This window comes from Ceratosolen solmsi, unplaced genomic scaffold, assembly GCF_000503995.2.
Source record: "Ceratosolen solmsi marchali unplaced genomic scaffold, CerSol_1.0 scaffold7, whole genome shotgun sequence".
NCBI classification, from domain to species: domain Eukaryota; kingdom Metazoa; phylum Arthropoda; class Insecta; order Hymenoptera; family Agaonidae; genus Ceratosolen; species Ceratosolen solmsi.
In genome coordinates this window covers 7,668,571-7,673,993 of record NW_011948413.1, presented here as the reverse complement: position 1 = coordinate 7,673,993, position 5,423 = coordinate 7,668,571, and positions in this window count along the sequence as shown.

The following is a 5,423-nucleotide window of genomic DNA, read 5'->3' as shown; positions in this document are numbered from 1 at the left end:
CCCCCCCCCACAACACTCTCTCTCTCTCTCTCTCTCTCTCTCTCTCTCTCTCTCTCTCTCTCTCTCTCTCTCTCCATGTATATATATATATATATATTGTTTTTGTTTCGCTTTGTCGTTTTCTTTCGTTTCGTTTCGTTTTGCTGCTCATTCTTCTATGCTTCTCTTTTGTCTTGGAGGACATTATTATTGTCAACTTTATCATTACGTGAAATTAATTTAGAGCGATAAACTTCTGATGATTATCGATTAACTTTTATATTTTATAGTAACGGTAAAGTATTTCATGTTGATTCGTGTTGTTTCATCTTTCTTTTTTTTTTTTTTTTATATCGTGTATAACGTGTCGTAAGAATTTATTTACTTTATGCAGATCATTTCATGTAGCGCATCGAGAAATCGTCGTTTTATTTAATTTCATATCTAATATTATGATTATAATTGTAATAAAATTCTAAAATTTGAGCTGCAGGCGAAACGTCAATATTTTCAAATCTTTTCAGCATACTCTGAAATTAATATATTTCAATTGTCGGGCGTCAATATTAATTTTTATGGATAAAATGTTTATTTGACAATGAGCGCGTTACGAGTTACAATCGCAATTCATTTAGCGGTAGCCGAGAATTACAGACACCGAGAAAAAGTTAAATTACATATAAAATGTCAGCTTAATTTACAAGTTTAACAACAAAATAATAATATTTATTAAATATTTTAAAATGTTTAGTCGACTGGTTGCAAACTTTCTGCGTATCACGAACGGTACTGGTTTTTAGAAAAATTAATTCGTTAAGTAATACTTTTAGAGATAATGGAAATAGCGTTCAGCAAATTAAAAACGCTAGAAATGTTTAATTACTCTAATAACATACGTTAAAGTGATGATATAATTAATCTCAAACTATTATATATTAAATAGGAAGAAGTTTTAAGTGAAAGATAATCCTAAAAATTATATTACGTATAAAGGTAAGATGTAGACGCGGAAAATTTGTAGTGTAATTGAATGGGAATTTATTAACTTGGCAGCTCTAATTACATTATTCAAATAAAAAATATCGTGAAACTTTTAAATATACATTGTGCAAATAAATATTTCATAAAATAATGAAGTTGGAAATAATTTTTTTTTTCATCTAATATGCATATTAGACAATGACGTGATATAAAAAAAAAAGGAAGATGAAAGAAAGTAAGAAAAAAAAGAAAAAAGAAAAAAGAAAGAAAAGATGAAATTGTTAGAAATATTATATTTCAGAACAGGTTGAGCATGCCAATTTTTCCTTTTAAGAAGAATTATTCTATTTTGATTTCTCTAAGAGAATGAAAAATAAACTTAAATAAAGTAGAGAAGAAGTAAAAATGAGAATTTTGGAATCTGTTTTTATAAGCACGAAAGTACTTGAGTGTTCTATCTGATTCTACGTGGTACAGAATAAAAATTCTCCAAAATAGTAGAGAAGTTTCGTTTGAATTAAATTTGTTCTTTGCTTTAAAACTTATATACTTCAGTAAGTTAACACTTTTTCTCTTTGCACAAAAGTGAAAGTTTTGCATTTTTCTTTTTCCGAAAGATGTAAAATTCAATTTACCTACATTCATAGTTCACATTTGCAGAGGTTTTTTTTCTCCTTTTAAATAGAGCACGAACAACGAGCATACTAAAAGAGTCAAGGAAAAAATCCCCAGCGATATAATTTATAAAACGGACTCGATTGCTTACGATACACGTTCCCCGTGAATTCGAGCGCATGCAAAACAAACTTGTTTTTCTTTATTTCTGAATAATCATCCAGGTTTGCTCTTACCAATGGAAAACTTTTATACCGGAGGATCAATCACGTATATAACCAAAGAGTTAAGAGGCACATGTTGATATGCTCGAAAAAGGAGAGGTAATAATTATATGTAGTCCATCGTATTAGTATTAGTATTAGTATTAGTATTAGTATTAGTAGTAGTAATAGTAGTAGTAGTAGTAATAGTAGTAGTAGTAGTAATAGTAGTAGTAGTAGTAATAGTAGTAGTAGTAGTAATAGTAGTAGTGGTAGTAGTAGTAGTGGTAGAAATTTTATTAACAGTATGTGGTAACAGCAAGAGCAGCAAGAGCAGCAACAGCAGCAATAGCAGCAGCAGCGGTAGTAGCAATAATATTAGCGATAGTAGTAGGGGATACTACGATATAGTAATCGTAGTAGTACTCGTAGTAGCAGTCGTAGTATCGAGCGTAGTAATAGTAAGTAGTGGTAGTGAGTGACGGTGCAGCAAAAGCGAGGACTTCGCATCTGCGAACCGGTCATACCGGTCCCACTTCTTCCATTGGCGTAGGCATCGCATTATTTATCTTGCCGTCCCTACCTCTTTCCTCCGCTCCCTCGCTCTCTCACATATGCTCTCTCTCACTCTCTCTCTCTCTCTCTCTCTCTCACTCTCTCTCTCTGCCAATCTCCTGCGCTACGTCTCTTTTATTTTCATTAAATTGTTTTTTATCCGTAAGTGTACACAATACTTATTTATTTAGGTTAAATTATATTAGACTCGTTAACCTTAAGCTGGTTATGCTCTATTTTATTCACCATGCGAGCTAAACGTCAAAGTATATACGACTTAAATATCCTATGTTAACGAGTCACATATTCATATTCAATCATAGAAATCGTGTAGAGAAAGTAGTTGCGTCATTACCGTCCATGTCATTTCTTAAATATATAGAATCGCCTTTTAATGCTGCGAGCAATACACTATTACACGCAATTTTTATAGCGGGCCATTATTAAGAGAGGTAGGATTTATTTTTAACTGAAAATATGCATTACCAATGAGATCTCATCAAAAGCTCCTCGGAATTACTCGTTGAGAGTTATTGAAAGCAACCTTATACTTATCTAATTCTCATTGGCGATCGCGAGCCTGAGCATTTGCCTTTGTCTTCGTGACTCAATAGGATAAACTATCCAAGTGTACGCCTCTACATCTTTCTCACTCCAATCTCTCATTTCACTTCGCTCTGCTTCTTCTTTAGCCATTTCCTTTAATATATTTTTTGTATAATACGCGTTCTCCTTTTGGCACGGTTGGTCATCTCTTATAATCGTCATCAGGTATTAAAAAGGTCTCGGCTATTTAGCAAAACTATTCTTCTCGCCTCATTTGCATACGTTCAATGCCAACTCGAACGGGAGGCACGACCGTGCTATTTGCGATTGTCAATGGTGTCAATACTACTAATACTGCGGTACCAACAGCCGTCTAACCCGGCTGAATTTATATTCCTAATGCCCCTTCAATTTTATATCGCAGGATAAATTAAAAATACAATTCCAGCCGGTCAAAATTAAATTGTCCGTTGACAGATAGTTCGCTCGATTGAACAAGGCTATATTTATTAATTGAGGAACGAAGGGCGACGTTCGGTGAAATTTCATTGATATCGATCTCCAATGCTCCACGGGGATGTTGTAACTAGCTCTCCACTTAGTCGATTATGAAACAATAATTATATGATTATGAGACAATAATTCGTACGGACGATGCGCGCGTTCTTATTCACGAGTATCGTCGATGATTGCGCACGCGCAACGAAAAACATATGTTCTATTTCATGACATGTCATTCGATGTAAAAGACAACAATACGAGAGCATCTTTCCTGACTTTGTGACTTTGTAACGTACCCACGAAAATCTATTTTAACCTTGTCGGCAGATAATAATAAATCCAAGGCTCGCGCGATGTTTCTTCAAACGTTCGATTATTATCGCTCAACATTCGATTATCGCTCCCACCTACGTCCGGCAGTTTTTACGCAATCATCGCTCCGTAACATATCTCAATTTCTCGTAAACTTTTCGGAGCGCCAACAAGCGTTTCCTCCGAATCTCCATCACGACAACGCGGAAGAAATGCATCAGAGTGTGCTTGTGAAATATCGGCCTTAAGCACCGGCGCAGTGTGCACTCTCGTAGTACGGATGACCCCGACTCACAATGGTACTCGCTGTAGAATTACGAATATAGTCGTTGTAACTTGCATTTTGCCCCCCTGCCCCCGTCAAGATGAATGGAGGCCATAAAAATGTAGTCGCGACTACGTACATGAAACGCACGCGCGCACAAGCTATGGGGCTCGTTAATATTTCACGACCTTACACGAAATATAATAATTTCAGTTACAACGATGATACTTTTATCGTCTCAAAGGAACAAAGGCTAACCACGCGTTAAGCCAGACTGCCGCTCGATATTTTATTCGGGCCGATTGTGGCTTATATATCGGTCGAATAAGTGCCTTTTACATCGAATAATAATATCGAATAACCGCACGTGGAGGAGGCCCACCTCGGATCGAAAATCCTTGCCAGGGTCTTCGCCACAAATTACCGACCTCACTTTAATCATTCGCGAGCTTTTCTCTAAATAATTAGGACTTTACGAGCAAGGCCCGTCAAGTTCGGACGTTAAATGTCCAAGGGAGAGCGAGGGAGTCACGAGGCTCGACGAGCCTCAAAAAACGGACGTGACAACGAGCGAGGAGGGTCGGCTTATCGTCGTTCATCGACCGACCTCACCGCCATTAGATATCGCGGCATTCGTTACGTTGACCAAGGAGGCCGCGGACATACGACGACGCGCACTCGGCTCCTTATATGTGCCCTTGGAGCAGCGGCGGCGGTTGCGGCGGCGGCGACTCACCCGGTAGCGCAGCTTCGTCTCGTCCCGGCGTGCGTCGGACGTGCCGGGCTTTCTCGCTCGAGCGGGTCCGCTCCTCACCCCTCCCACACCATCATCCTTCGGCTTCACGAAGAGCTAACCTCCTCCTCTTCCCCCAGCCGCCAACCGTCAACCCCCACCCCTAACTCACTCCCATCCTACTCCTCGCTGCGGCTGCCGCTGCCGCTGCCGCCGCCATCGGTCCGGCCACGCTGCTCATCGCAACGCCGATGAGGAGACTCCGGCGGAGGCCATCGGCTTCTCGCGCTCGGCACGACGACACGGAGGCCCACGCCACTGGACCGCGCCAGCGGAGCCGGTTACCGCTCCTCTGGTAGGCCGTTAGCTTTGGCTCGGAGTCGAGATGTTTAACCTCAACGGCCGCTCGACAAAGGGAGAGCCGGACTTTTCGGCTGGCTCGTTGGTTTATTGGGCCCGAGCTCGGATCGCGATCGCGAGTCGCGATTCGCCTATGAATGCACGAGGCGACTAAGGAACGTAGCGCACGCACGCACGCTCAATTGCGCGCGGCGCCTCTTTTACGAGATAAAACCGCGTTTATCGTCCCTCATCCTCGAATTGACAGATTATTAATCGAAGGAGCTTAGCTTGTATATAGGAATACTGGGCTTCCACCAGCCCTCTCTCCTCCCCCCCCCCCCCCCCCCCCCCCCCCCCCCCCCCCCCCCCCCCCCCGCCCCCACAGCGCGGA